Genomic DNA, 16,809 nt, shown 5'->3' on the forward strand with positions numbered 1-16,809 from the left:
GTGTTATATTATTTTTAATATATTTTTGATGTAAAATAGTTCCTCTCCTTACTGTTTCAAACTTGCTGTAGTATATGTTAATAGTGTTGGGGAAACATTTTACATCCAAAATACAACACTTAATAAATATCCAGGCATTTGCTTTATTTTTTGGTCCCTTAATCCTAAAATGTTTGGCTTGTTGCCAGCGATTGGAGATTGAAGTTATTAAATAATGGCATACATTTGAGTTTCAGACCTTTATTTTCTTCAGAAAATTTATACCGACATAAATCCTTTTAATTAAGCAAGTTTGTAGTTTTGTAAGAGCAGTAAATTGAAATCTGCCCGTTTTTGAGCCTTTGTTCCCTTTTAATACAGGCTTTATCCATATTTCTTCAGCTGAAAGATCCAGAGGTTTGCAAGCGTCTTTACTGTCGCTCTCACTCAGTCTCTCACACAAAGCTCTGTTTCAGAAAGTATATGCTAGCACAAATCCTAATAATCAAGTAAAATATGTTCCTATTTTGAGGTTTTGTCCCACTATTATTTTAAGTTTATCCTGATATTTTGAGCTAATAGTCAACAGAGCATACTTTTCAACTGTGCAGATTTTTACAGAAAGTCCTTGGCTCGAATGTTTAGTCCCATCTTCATAGAATGTGTACTTTTCTGGCAAATCAGAATAGTCTCTTCAGGTAATTACCACAGAATACATATTCCTGTAATAATCAACTTGCTGAGACCACATATGTTTCCACTTTGTATAAATACTAACTTCATGTTGTTCTTGTTATATTTGAGCATTTACTTTTAAAAACAACCTTAATTATTAGTTTGAATCAGTTCTTTTCCCTAATCTTCTATGTAATTGTCAAACCTCTCCTATGTAAATATGTTTCTTGTAATACTGCATTGTTTTTTCTTTTTTGTAAAACCTGTACTGATGATCTTTATGTTTAATCGTTATTGACTATGCATATATATTTTTTTATATCTCTTTTGAATTAATAGTGTAACTGGAGCTTATCTCCCCGGGCCTCTACTGAAAATGGACATGTATCCAGTTGGACTAGCCCGGTCAACAAATGTAAAATAAAATAAAAATAAAATAAATAAATAAATCACTGGGGATTGAAGTCATTAAATAGTGACAGACGTTTGAGTTTCAGACTTCATATTCTTCAGATAACATATGCTAATGAAAACACTGTTGTTCTAGCAACTTTCTAAGTTTATAAGTGCAATATTTAAAATCTGTCCTTATTTTTAGTCATTTGTCTCTCATTATTTGTGGCTCTGTCCAGAATTCTTGTATCGAGAGGTTACGAGGTATGGTCAAGATGTACGCAAACCTCTTAACTGTTGCTGCCAGGGATCACACTCACTCTTCAGTCTCTCTGTGTCTCACTCGCACATTCTGTTCTGTTTTATTTATTTATTTATTTGCAATTTGATTACCAGGGAAGTCCACTGGGCTGAACTGACCCATTTTCAGTGGAGTCCCGGGGAGAAAAGCTCCAAGATGCATTATACAATTTAGATACAAATGATAGTTAATATTAAAGATCTTATGTAGAATAGTTACTCATAAATGCATTCAATATCATGTATAGTTAACAAATTCATTAAGCTTGAAGGTAGGGATCACACAGTTTCATTTGAGGAAAACAGATATGGGTTAGGTGTGGAGACAGTTTACATACAAACCTTTTAAGAAAACGTAAGTACGCTTTACATACACACATCAACAGCAGAATGCTATTTACAATATTTACAAGGTTGGGCTGTGTGACGGTAGCTGTAGGAGGTGAGAGCTTAGAGAGAAGCTATAGAAATTGTTGAGAGCTTAGATAGGCTCATAGGAAGATAACTATGAGAGTTGTAGAGCTTGGGAACCAGAGCGAGAACCCCCTTGGATTAGGTTGGGTGAAGGCAGGTACATTTCCATTTAGTGGACAGGTGTTTGAATAGTTGGGTTTTGAAGTTTTCTGAGTTTGGTATGGTTCTTAGTGTAGAGGGAAGGAATTCCTTTTTTTGCCTAGTGAGAAAGATAGGAGAAGTTGGCCAGCAGTACATAATTAAGTTCTGATTTTCAGATCTGAGAGCTCTGTTGGGTGTATAAGGGGGAAGGATGTTAGTTAGAGCGGGATTTCAAATATGCATATACTCTCAGTCACAGAAACATGCACACACACACACACACACTTTCTTATTTTTTTCTTTTATACTTTACATTCGCTAAACAGCAAAAGCGCTGTTTAGCGAGTATAAAATAATGGCTCGATCAATCTCACTGTTTTGTCTGTCTGTCTCATACACACACATACACAGTGTCTTCTGCTTTCACTTACACATACACATACACACAGTCTCTTCTGCTTTCTCTCTCTCACACACACACACACACACACACCATAAAACACATTCACATGCATGCACACACATACACTTTTTCATGCTTGCTATACAGCAAAATCGCTATTTAGAGAGTGTAAAGTAATGTCTCGATGGATCTTGCTTTCAGTCACATGCATGCATACACTTAAACACAGACACACACACACACACACATTTTAATGTTCTTTTTTTACAGTTTACACTTGCTAAACAGCAGAAGCGCTGCTTAGTGAGCATAAAATAAAGGTGGCCATTAATTTTTTTCTGTCCGAGCTCCATGTCAGGTTGATCTACTGCTGTGAAGCAGCGGATTCATTTTTCACCGGGCATTACTTCTACATTAATACCCGGCTGGAGAATGTTTGTTCTCCAGTCATGGTGCTGACAAAAAGTTTGCCCATTCTGTAAGCAAGCAATAATGTCCAACAGAGTGTATGTTGTTGTGGAAATTATGCCTGCCCAGGGGTGTTCTGAGGTCCGATCCCACACAATAACACACACCTTGGAGGACATTATTGTGCTCAGAGAATGGGCTGTCTGTAAAATTGTCTTTTACTTATTTATTTTTTACTGTATTTTTTTGTTATTCTGCCTGTTGTTTCAAACTTGCCATGGTATGTATATGTTAATGGTGTTGGAGGAAGCATTTGGCATCCAAAATACAACACTTTAAAAAAATGTCAAGGTATTTACTTTATTTTTTGGTTTCTTACGCCAAAAATGTTTGCTTTGTTGCCAGTCACTGCAGACTGAAGTTAATAAATAATGACATATGTGTGAGTTTAAGGGCTTTATCCAGATTTCTTCAGCTGAAAGGTCCAGAGGTATGCAGACCTCTTTACTGCTGCTGCTGCCAGTGGTCGATCACTCTCTCACTCTGACACACACACGTCTGCTTCAGAAAATGCATACTGACACAAATCCTAATATTCCAGTAACTTAGTCATTCTGTAACAGAAACATTTAAAATATCTTACTATTCTGAGCCTTTGTCCCCTGTTTATTTTAGGCTTATCCAGATGTCTTGAGGTAAGAGGTCAAGAAGTACACCTCTTAACTGTTGCTGCTGTCAGGGATCGCTCAATCACTTTATTGCTCTCACTCTTCATGATCTCTCTCTGTCACTCAGACACACACACACACACACACACACACACACACACACACACACACACACACACACACACACACACACATACATACAGTCTCTTCTGGTTTTATGCACGCATTCACTCACACATACATACAGAAACATAAACACAGATATACACACACACACACACACACACACACGTACTTTTTTATTTTAATTTTTTTTATTTTTTATTTTACACTCGCTAAACAGCAAAAGTGCTGCTTAGTGAGCATAAAATAATGGCAGCCGTTAGGTTTTTTCAATCAGAGCTCCACACCAGCTTGATTTGCTACCATGAAGCGGCAGACTCATTTTTCAGCAGGCATTACCAGTAGAGTAGCACCCTTCTGGAGAACATTTGTTCTCCAGTCAGTGTGCACTTATTCTCAAAGGTGTAATAATGAGTGGGCTGTCAATAATATCATAATTAAATTGTACTTATGTTCCGTGATGACCATCCGTTGAACTCAGTGGAAAGCCCAAGAAGGCATTAAGTGGTTGCCTAGGAACATGAAGAATATATTAAGCAATAAAGGGGGCACGGCTAAGATGGTGAGCAGTTAACAGCACTGATCTTTTGCTCTGCTTAATAATTTTGACATGGTTTTTTTCATCATAATACAAAGGACTTTGTTTAATAATTGTTGGATATATAATTAATTATTTTTAACAAGTAAATCTAAGAAAAATCCATCTTTTATCATTTTTTTCCTGTCAAAAGGTTTCAGTAATTTTTATGTTTTTCAAAATGAGCTACTCTAAATTTACTTCTCAGGACACCAGTGAAAAATTACTTACAATCTTTTCTCAGCAGCATTCATGACCTATCTCTAAAAATAGATAAACTAAAGAACAAAAACAGACAATATAAAAGAAGAGTGTAAAAAAAATATATATTTGTTACTTGATGTCATCAAACAGCAGTCTCTTCATATTTCTGGTGTAGAAGAAGCAGTCAAGGATTTAGATGGCAAAAAGGCTGAGAATGAAGATCATATGGAATTTTCTCTCAAATAAAATACCTTGTTTTGGGGAAGATAGAAGACTTGGAGAATAGATCAAGAAGAAAAATATCAGAATTTATGGTATTATAGAAAAGGAAGGAGGTGATAATATGGTTCAGTTGTTAAACAATTGGCTGCCAATGACTTTGAACTTACCTGAAGCTTTTTCTTTTGGTAATGAGTGAGCTCACATATCTCTTTCTAAGTCTTTCTTAAAGAAAAATCCTCCATCTCCAAGGTCAGTAATGGTTAGATTTCTTTCCAGTCAAGATAAAGACTTAGTGTAGAAAACTGCTTGAGCAGATTCTCTCAAAATAAAAGAAAACAGTGTTAGATTTGCTAATGATTATTCTTCGACTGTCATGACAACAAGAAAAGCTTGTATACCTCTGATAAAAAGTTTGAAGAAACTCAACATCAAAGTGCAGCTTATTTTCCCAGCTAAAATGACATTTTTTTTCTATCAGATGGACAAAAAACATTCAACTCCCTAGATGATGCACTGGAATATACTCAGAAAAATAAACTTATTGATAAAGTGGAAGAAGTGGACTGGAGTTTGACCTCCCTGAAAAGAAATGCCACATGAAATGGATGTCAAACTGGGGACAAAAATAATAAAAAAAAACCTAAGGGACAAGTGAATAACTTTAATATTTTAAAAATGTAATATGCTCTTAATTTTTTTAGCTATGTTAAAGAAATAATTTAATTTGGGGTAGGCAGAAATTATGATATATTGTTGGTAGTTGTAGAATGCAGTGTCTTGTTTCTATTATGTTCTTGTTTATTGCTGTGGTTTCTCTTTTATGTTTTATATCTTTTTATACTGTTGGTTGTATGTGCTGTGCTGTTTTTATTTTAATATAGATTTGTGTGGTATTGAGGAAGGGTGAATGGAGTGGATGATGGATTGGTGTATATAAACATTGTTTGAGTGTGACTGTTACAGTTTCCAAACTGCTTGCTTTGGTTATTTGTGCATTTTCTGGTGCTTGGGGTAGCTTGTTTCAGTCAATATTCTATTTGTTTCATTTATTTTTTGTTTTTATTGAGTTTGTTGTTTGGTTTAGGGTTGGTGTTGTCTGCTACATGGGGATATCTGCTGGAGCTGAGGTTTGTTACCTGGGATTTAGCGGATGTATGATGCCCAGTGTGCATTTTAGTCTTAAGAATGTTTTTAAAAGAAGTTTATTACCTCCTTGCCATTGTTGCCTGCCTTTTTGTGAGGATAGATCCTTAGGGAGGTGTGATTTTTCCCACTTGAATCTTCTTGATGTTATATATTTAATTTAAACATAGTCACAGGCCTTTTTACGTAGCCCTAGCTTGTACTGTTTATTTATGTGGAACCATAAGCTAAGATGACCTTTAACATTAAATTCCCGGATGTACCATGTTGAAACGGCTTGAGACAGAAGTCTCTTTTATTTCATTAAATAAAAGTTAAGGAATGTTAATAGTTAGGCTAATTTTTAAGTTCTTCCCTGCATCTTTCAAGTAGTTTACAATATTAAATATATAATGTCAGCATGGTTCTTTGGAAGACTATTTCAATTAAAACATTTAAATACATTCATTAGATATTCATCTTTAAGATAATAGACATTTATTTCCTTTTTATTGCTAAATATTGAATTTATTTAGCACTTGTATTTATAATTTCTGTTGGATTTAAATAAATATAGAGGTTTTTATATTAATACATTTGTCGAAGAAGGAAGTAAGTTTATTTTATATAGACTGTAAATTAACTAAGTTTGACACTATAGTAAAATACAGTTCTGCATGGTCTTGTTATTTATTTTTTTTTTTTGCAGCTATATAGGGGTTTTAATGGAATCTTTGAAATAAGTTTTTATTAGTTATTGCGGTTAGGCTTGATTTTTTTGGAGCTTGCTGTTTAGAGATGTGATTATAAGAATGTGACTCATTCAATCTGTATTTAACACATGAAGCTAACTGAAAATTTTAGTTCCTAGTGTTTTATCCTGACACAAAAGCTTATTCATAATTATAGAAATAATAAAATATTTACATTAAGTGGATTATAACAATATTTATATCTAGTATATTGTTTAGGTAATATTAATTTTCATATCTCATTTCACTATAAAGCTACTATTGGTAATGAGAGCTATGTTGGGATGTAGAAAGAGTATTTATTTAAGCACAAAAAAATTATAATAAGAATCAGGTATTTAATCCAGTTTGGTGGTAATTTTATTTATTTTTAAGTTATATCTGTTTTCCTCAGGATAAAATATTAGAAGTCTAAGTTTATATATATTTGTGTATGTAAAATCACATAGGTTCATAGGTTGGTACTAGGCTATCGGCCCTAGGGCCTATACAAGCCTAGCCATAACAATTCCTTGGCTATTTCTTCCCACAATATTTACTTCCCTGGACCCCTGTCTAGCAGGGTGACTGACGAGATCCCCGGGGTGAATTTCCTATCTCCCATCCAATCGTCAAGGTTCCTTTTGAAGAGGGCCAAAGAGGCACTCTGCTTGACATGTATGGGCAGTCTATTCCAGAGTCTGTGGAGTCTCTGGGTCAGGAACCTATCCCTCCAACATGTTTTGTTCATTGTGATGACAAGGTTTAGATCCCTGGAGCATGTGGCTCTGAGGGATTGGGATTTCTTTAAGTGTAGCATGTCCAACAACTCTGGGTTTGACATGGTCTTGTATGTTAAGCAGAGATCGCCTCTGAGTAGACGATATACAACAGAGAATAGCTGGAGTTTTTTTTAGATGGTCAGCATAGGACATCTGCTTTAGGCCTGTGATTCTTTTAGTGAGGTATTTCTGCGGCCTTTCCAGTTGTTCAGATGTCTTGAGAGGTACATACTAAATGGAGCATTGTATTCTATAATGGGTCTAATGAGAGATGAGTACAGTGGGACAATGACTTCCTTTTTTCTGGATGAAAAGCCCTCAGTGATGAGGTGTGCCACATAGAAGGATTTCCTGACTGTGGCGATGTGGTTATCGAAGGTGAGATCACTGTCCACCTGTGTCCCTAAGTCTCTTATCACACTTTCCATGTTTAGTGTACTGCCACCTACGTGGTAATTCACGGGTACATGTTTTTTCCCAAAGGGGATAACTATACATTTCTTGGCATTGAGCTTGAGCCCATGGCTCTGGCACCAAGCATCTGTTTCTTTAAGGCCCTTTTGTAGAATATCCACATCATTTGGGGATTCAGTAATGGCTCCCAGTTTGCAGTCATCTGTGAACTTTGTTAGCCAGAGTCCCTTAGTGTTGGCCTGTACTTCAAGAGCGGTCCCCAGGACTGAACCCTGAGTTACTCTACTTGTCACTTGTCTGGAGCTGGATTTGGAGTTGGCTACTTTTACAGTGTGGGTTCTGTCAGTAAGCTATTTGGCAACCCATCGAGTGACGTAGGGATTAATGCCTAACTTAGTAGGTTTATGTATGATTCCAGAGTGGGGGATGGTGTCGAAGGCCTTGGCGAGGTCCAGATAGGCTGTGTGGACCACCTTACCCTCATCCACAGCTCTGGAGACTGATTCGAAAAAGTCAGTCAGGTTCAGGAGACAAGATTGGCCCTTCACAAACCCAAACTGGGTGGGGTCCAGTGTTTGAAGGTTGCCAATGTCTTTGTTTATAAGTTCCATGATAATATGTTCCATGGTCTTGCAGATCAGGCTCGTCAGACTGATAGGGCGGTAGTTCCCAGGATCCAAGGTGGATCCTCCCTTATGGAGTGGAATGACTGTAGGTGTGCGCCACTCGGTGGGCATGAAGCCTGAGGTGAGGCTATGATTAAACATGACACTTAGGTGAGGTTTCTTTTTGTAGTTCATGTAGTATACAGCCCAGGATGTTGTCTGGTCCCATGGATGCTGTATTCTTAGCTTTGGAGAGTGTGTTTTTTACCTGTGTGGCCGTTATTACCAGAATTTGGCAATCTTTTGGTATTGAGATGTGCCCTTTAGGGGGTGAGAGGGGGTGAAATTGGCACTGAATCAGTCTGCCAGGATATTGGCAATATCCTTGGGATCAGTATATTTAATGCCATTCTGTTGTAGCTCACAGCAGATCTGAGCATTGCCATTTAGATTCTTGACATAGCTATAGAATGCCTTGTGGTTGTCTTTGGAATCTTTGGCAATTTTATTTTTGTTACTAGCTTTGGAGGATTTTATGAGGGATCTCAGCTTCTTACTGAGGTTGGTAAGGGAGATTTTTGCATCCTGGGATTTTCATTTTTTCTGCAACAGTTTCTTCCTTTTGTTGTAGTTTGTTTATGGCAGGGGACCACCAGATTGGCTTCCTTTTTTTGGAGGAGAGCATCTTGGTTCTATTTGGAATGGCACGATTCATGCACGAGTGGATGTGCTCATACAGTGCCTTAGTGTAGGATTCAGCCGTCGAACTTTCAGTTCCCATCTGCATGGATGTCATGAAGTTTGTCACTTCTGACTTGAGTTGTATTTATGTATATGTGTAGTTATATGCATTTCTTGTTTTTAATCTTCATGACTTGTATTTCTTTAGATAAATAGGTTAGCTAAATTGCTTTGTGTGTTTTTCTGTCTCCCTTCAGTGAGACACATGCATAATTTTGGAATACTGTGGAATGTTACATTAATTATATTATAATATTATCTATAAGAAGTATTAGTTTTATATAGATAACGAATGTATATTTAAGTTTAAATAACATTTATAGGTACATGCACATATATGAGAAAACAAAAACAATGCTGTTGTTTAGAGATGTTTTCCATATATTGCTTTATTTATATGTCAGAATTTATACAATTTTCTCTTGACTTTAAGCATTGTTCTACTGCATTTACTTTAATCATATTAATTTACATATATGAAAAGTTTGTAGGTTCTTGCTTAATATAATTAAGTTTTTTTCTCATGTTCTATACAACTCTATAATAATATTAAGTGGTTAACAGTTTTGAATGCCATTGCCATTTCTTCAAATATTCTTCCAGGAACCAGTATTCTGAACCACGTGGTCTTATGTTAATATGGTAAGTCCAGAAGCTTGAAAAATAATCTTAGAAGAGTGTTGCGTCATAATATTTTTTGTCCAGGTATTTTTTTCCTTTATATTTGCCAGCCGTCATACTCTTCCTATTGATCTCAAGCACATTTTTCAATATTGCAGTGTCCTTCTGGGGACAGTCATCTGAGAAAGAACCCAATCAAATGGGCTGTTAACTAGTCAAACATGAAGAAAGTTTGGTTCTCTACCCGTACCACTCTCTCTGTTATTTTGTTAAGCAAGGAGTGCCTTCATCCCAGTGGCTTGATGGTTTGGCTTCACTTCATTAACATCTTGACCACCCATGTTTTTTCCTGAAATAAAAAAGTCTGTAAAATGTAATGATGATCAGTATTTAATGACTGCAGTTTACACCTTTTATAAAAGAAGTCCTATTTTAGGAGGCACAGACCAAATGTTTTACCCAAATTAGTGCGCTATGGTTTAATAACTGAAACATGATTGTCATCAGGATGGAAAAGTACATAGCAGCCTCTCACCTTAGTTAGAATCAGCTTCTGAGCATTGGTAGGGTTGCTTTTCCATAATCAATAACCCCATTTCTGGCAGCTGATATGCATACTTGCAGTTGTGAAAGCCTGCAATGTCCTTCCCATTTGCACAGTGAAGACTGCTGTGAATGTGGCTTGTAGCGTCAAGGATGTGTCCCCAGCCTATCGCTCTGCATGTTCACACCTTCTTTTCCAGTAAGTGTTAGCATTTCGGAATCCTGAGGATGGGTGAGCCATCATCTGATGTTCACTCCTATCTTCCCTTCCTGACTGCTCCATCGCGTAGCTCACTGCTTGATCCAGCTCTTTTGAGATGCAGCTGGGCCTTTATCTCTGTACAACATAGTCAGACGTGTGTTGATACATAAGTTGCCATGTCTTCATCCATGGTGACACAGTCCTTTATATTAAAAAAAATCATGACATGGTTTGTGGAAAAAAAGGCATTTGCTTGTAATGCAGTCAGTAAGAGTGTACAGTGAGTCATAATGTTTCATTTTAACAGTATACTGCTGAGAAGAAAGCTGTTTCTACCTTGGTAGTAATCTAGGAAGCCACTTTTTCTAAGATTTTTATAAACATTTTCGTGAAGAGTAAAATATTTCTTGTTGTTAGAATTCTGTCATGAATCCACACCTTTAACTTCATGAGTAAACTAGCAAATAAAGCTGACTGAGCCTGTTTCTTTGCCAGATCAGGTTTTTCTCTAGGTATACACAGGACTGAATTAACAAGTATATCCCTGCATAGGTTTCTTCCAGTACATCAAAGCAGGCTACATATGTGTGTGTGTATAAATGTTGCATGTTAAGGTATTACTGCAACAATCTTCTCCCTCAATTTTAGCAAACACGATCATCAAGTATTTGCATATATTCTCAAGTTATGTTTAGAACTTTGAAAGTCACCTTAAAATCGCTGTCAGCTATTTATAGTATATCAATTCAGTTACTTAATAACTACGGCGCTGAACATAAACAGAACCACTAGTCACAGAGCCCTGTCTTTATGCTCAGAAACTGACAAAAAGATAACATTTTATGCACTTTTCTGATATCAGAAATGCATTTCTGAATGGTGTTATTATCTAGTCACACTGTAACATATGAACAGTGCAGTAAAAAGCTGTAAAAACACGGCAACCATTGAAATTACTAAAAAATGATAGTACACAGCAAAGCACATATAGGAGTGCAAAGTCTCCTAAACTACAACTTGATTATCCATCCTCACAAAAATAAAGAAGTTCCAAATCTTTGTTTAAATTACAGGCAGGAAAACTGTTATTAAAATCAAGAAACCTAGTAGCTGTCCACTCTCTATAAACTATTAAGTGTAGCAACACAGATGTCAAAACTTGTACCAACAATGAAAACAATCACAGGGGTAGTTTCTGTAAAAATTTCACAGGTAATTTGAACTGTTTCACAAAGGAAAAAAAAACAGAACAATTGCACTATTTACAGAATCATTCAAGTAAGAACAATATGCCAAGTAGTGTATTCTATAGTCAATAAACTATATTGTGCATAATAGTATGTCTGCAACTGTCTGGTTTTATGATAAAGTTCATATGGAGCTACTAGAAAATGTATGAATGTCTAACATATGCACATAAGTTTTATGTACTACAACGAATTACAATCAGTTCTGTGATGGAAACCAGATTTTAAGTGTTCTGCAAATGATTTCAAGTAATTATCCCTTGAGCAATGCTCTTTAAGTGAATTACTTGATGTTATTTACAAGCTTTTCAAACTCCATTCCCTAGCAAGCCTGTCCTGTTCCACCACAAGCTGCTAGCATTGGCCGAGCTTGCTACGTCCTGCCCTCCCATCTCCCAAGGCGTTTCTCCCTCTCACCACCTGGAACTGTCAACCCATGACAACCAAATAAAACCAAAAAGGGTTCCTATTAAAGAAGGATAAGAAACCTGCTGCTGCCTAAAGTTATACCAGTTTACGTGCTTCAACTATTGTTTGCCTTTTTCTATGCTTACATAGTCTGCCTAGTGTTGTGCCCCTCCGTGCGTTGCTAGCAGCATGCCCTCATTCCCCATTTTCTCCTTCTCTCATCAGCTGCAGTTACCTAGGTCTGCCACTAGGTGGTAGCGCAAACCCTTCCTTCCCTAACCATAACCTCAAGTGCTCTAGGTTTGAGTTAGGCTTTTCCCACTGTAGTTAGTGTTTAACATCACTGTGTAGCTCACTCTTTGCAATGGTTACAGTCCACATTTACCCCAAAACCAATTGTATCCCAGCTTTCCCTTACCCGTGCTGTCTTATTTCCTTACTGCTTAACTTCCAATTCCACTGATTGTTCCTGTAGGCTTCCTCCTCTCTCGGCTCTTGACTCCACAGGAAAACTCACCTCCTCTTTCCCTAATAATATCCCCTCCAACATAACTGAAACCAAGAATTCAACCCCCAATAACTCTGAGTCCTCCCCATTTACTGTCAAATCCATTCCTACCCACACTATAAAAAAGCTCCTACTAAAGTTAAAACCTTGTTCTAATGCCCCAGATGACATTCCATCCAACTTTCTCAAACTAGCCGCTGATGGCATAGCCCTTCCCATCAGCATCCTAATCAGTTGCTCCATCCAGGAGTCCTACATACCACACCTCTGGAAAAAAGCCTTCATCATCCCCTTCCACAAAGGAGGTAACAACTGTTCATTCTCCAAGTTTCGCCCTATTGCTATCCTATCCCCTATCTCTAAGATACTCAAACAATGTATTCACCTGCAACTTTTACCCTACCTACTGGACAGCCAACTACTAACTCCTACACAACATGTGTTTAGACCAGGACATAGCACCACCACTGCTCTCCTTTCCTTCCTCGAAATCATCAACTCTGCTCGTGACTCTGGTAACATAGTTTCTACCCTCCTCCTCGACTTATCCCAGGCTTTCGATACTGTCTCCCATGAGCTTCTGCTTTATAAACTCTCCCATCTTAATCTCTCCTCCTCTTCTATCAAATGGTTCACCAGCTATCTCTCAGCCAGGGAACAAGCTGTAAAATGGAACTACTGCACTTCTTCTTTCCTTCACACCCCAACAGGTGTACCTCAAGGCTCTATACTGGGTTCCTTACTATTTAACATTTTTATCAATGATTTCCACCAAAAGATTCCCAATGCTAAACTGGTACAATCTGCTCTGCCAAAACTCTTCTCATATTAATAAACCTTACTCAAGAGGCCTTCTCCTCCACTGAGTTCTGGATGCTTGACAATCATCTAGCCCTAAATGCCTCCAAATACAAAATAATGATCTTTACCCCTTCTAGACATACTGCTGTTGACAAAGCGTCCTTCTCTATACTCAGTCTAAACAAAAAATCTATTGAAAGAGTTCCCCATATAAACTTCTGGGCATCCTTATCGATGACCAGCTAAAGTTTGACATCCACCTACAAACCAGTATATAAAAAACTCATCAAAAACTTGGAATGCATTATCGACACAGACACTACCTTCCTCTGTCTTCTAGACAACTCCTATCTACCACCTACCTCCTACCCTCCCTTTGTATGGAGCTCCACTACTCACTAATCTCCAATCAACCCTGAAATCTAAACTTTTCTTGTGCTATACTAACATTTCCAAGCTTGCCACAGGATCCAAATCCTCCACTCATCATTGTAACTCTCTCCATGCACTAAACTGGTTGGAACTCCCAGGCTACCTAACTTTCATTCAACTAACAACAGCACACAAGCTCATTTTTAAACCCTCTAGCTGTCCATCACTCTCCCCTTCCTTAAAACTTCACCAGCCACACAGAACACTTAGATCCACAAATCAAAACCTCTTGCAACTTTACAAGCCTTTAGACTCACCAGGACAACTACTACTATCATTCTCCCTTGCTAGATTGTGGAACTGTCTTCCCCCTCACATTAGAACTATCCAGAATCTCCCTTCCTTTAAAACCATACTCCACTCTCACCTCACCTCTCTCTGGGAGTGCTCCTGTACCCATCCTACCTGAATCCTGATACCTATCCCTATTTTATCCTAATCACAACTCTGCCACTGCTTAAATTTCTTTGTCTAAAATTATGTTGTACTAAATGAACATGAATTTGTTGTTTCTTGTAAATATCTTATAAATGATTGACTTAGCTCATATATTTCAATTTTTTTATAATATTGTCTTTCTGTATATTGAATGTTAAATTGTTGCTCTTATATGCTGTACTAATATATTTTAATATTGTCTTTCTGTCTGGAGCTTTTCTCCTCAGGCCTCTATTGAAAACGGGCTAACTTGGCCCAATGGACTTTCCCAGTTAACAAACTGAAATAAATAAATAATAAAATAAATTATTTCTTGAGAACAGATAACAGGCTGCTTATGATCATATTGTGATCCTCGTGCCAGACATTTGATTTGTACTGTAGATTTTTTATTTTGCAGGTTGTATAGATTGTATAGAGGTGAATGTCTGCTTGCATTACTCGATGATAAAAAGCCATTATTGGGTTTAAAACACTAGAAATGTTAATTTCCTTTTTGTTGATACATTTCTAAGTTACATTTTTTTTAAACAAATTCATTATGACACTTAGAGCTTGAAGCATCCACACTCACAACTAAGCCATGTTGGATAACACAGTGTTCATTATGATAAGGAAACAGTATCAGTGTTAAGTAAAGTCAGATGTAATTTACCTATATCTTGAAGCCTAATTATTTCAAATTGTATAATTCATGTCCCGGCAAATTACATACTCTTTCCTTTCCTGATGGCTAGTTCTATATAATAGAATTCACAAATCAATTTTACTACTCATTAGAGCATTGCTTGTCTTTGCACTGTAGCAACCATTTGTTTATATATGTCTGGTATGCCTTGCCATGTCATTTGTTCTCCATATTATCTAGCTCATCAACTATTCTGTCTCTTGGCATGTATATTCAATTGTTCCTGTATTTCCACTGTTGATGTTTTATAAATGTATATATATATATATATATATATATATATATATATATATATATATATATATATATATATATATATACACATATATATGGGTCTACTACGGTTGACTGAAAACTCACTTGACTGAAAATGAAATTACTAGGACCACTTCACTGAAAGCTCACTTCACTGAAAACTAATTTCTTTGAAACTCATTTAGTTGCAAGTCATAAATGGCCTTTTCCCCAGTGTAGTGCAACCCTGGAGTTAGTATATAAAGTAAGGGTGTGTGTGGGAGGCACAGCCCTCACATTGGGGGGTGTGGGGTGTAGCCCCCCACATATTTTAAACATTTTAAACTATACACAGTGATACTTACAAGTGCAATAAATAACTGTTTCCAAAAGAGAATATATAACCAAGATATGTGGGGGGCTGTGCCCCCCACACCCCCTTACTTTATATACTAACTCCAGGGTCACATTACAGTGGGAAAAAGGCCATTTATGACTTTCAATGAAATGAGTTTCAGTCAAGTGAGCTTTCAGTGAAGTGAGCTTTCAGTGAAGTAGTCCTAGTAATTTCATTTTCAATCAAGTGAGTTTTCAATCAACCGTAGAAGACCCATATATGTGTATATATATATATATATATATATATATATATATATATATATATATATATATATATGTGTGTGTGTGTGTGTGTGTGTATGTATGGCTGTACTTGAAAACACTGACACACCAAAACACCAATGACGAGAACACCGAGACCAGAATATCGACAACTGAGATGACCGACAGTTTAAAAGCCCGACACTGAGAACACCAACATGTTAAGGTAAGTGTGCGATAGTGACAGACTTTAGGGTTAGGGGCGGGTTAAGTGAGTTAGGGTTAGGGTGTGGGTAAGGTAAGTGTGCGATAGTGACAGACTTTAGGGTTAGGGGCGGGTTAAGTGAGTTAGGGTTAGGGTGCGGGTTAGGTGAGTGTGTGATATTGACGGACCTTAGGGTAAGGGTTTGGGTTAAGGTTAGTGCATAGACTATTGTGTATGTAAGGTTTAGTGTAGGTTTGTAAGGTTTTTGGTGTGCTTGTGTTGTGTGTGTGTTTTTCAGAAAAGGTATTTGTTTTGTTTTGTTGATTGTCGGGATTGTGGTTTGTCAGGTATGTGAAGTTTCATGCTTTTAAACTGTCGGTCATCTCAGTTGTCGATCTTCTGGTCTCAGTGTTCTCGTCGTCTGTGTTTTGGCGTGTCGGTGTTTTCAAGTAGACCTATATATATATATATATATATATATATATATATATATATATATATACACACACACACACACACACACACACACACACACACACACACTTTTAATATCAAGCTTAACAATGCCTTTTGATGGATAGGCAAGCATGTCAGAAAGCAAGTCATGGCTGAGAAGGAATGTACCTTTTTATATATAAGTTTGCCCAATAAAGACCTTTTTATCATTTCTTGCAGAGAGTACTCACAATCTGCCAGATGCTGATTTTACCAGAAATGTATTCCCAATTTTACCTCTCCCTTCTTAATATTTCCAAAAGTCATGTTAGCCTGTGTGAACATTTTTTATAGTCTACATGGCTTATAAAACATTTGAGGAAGCATTGCCATTCAAAAAATCTGAACGTTCTTGATTTAGTTGCATTTCTGTTGTTTTGTCAGGTTTAACAGTTTTCTGACAGTCATCTGAGCCTTTTAATTAGTATTTTGATGGGTTAACTAATCAAGTCATTTTGTCTTCTCCACTGTACATCTACCCATGA

The sequence above is a fragment of the Protopterus annectens genome, chromosome 17.part0, assembly GCF_019279795.1.
Source record: "Protopterus annectens isolate FY-2018-M chromosome 17.part0, PAN1.0, whole genome shotgun sequence".
Taxonomy (NCBI): Eukaryota; Metazoa; Chordata; order Ceratodontiformes; family Protopteridae; genus Protopterus; species Protopterus annectens.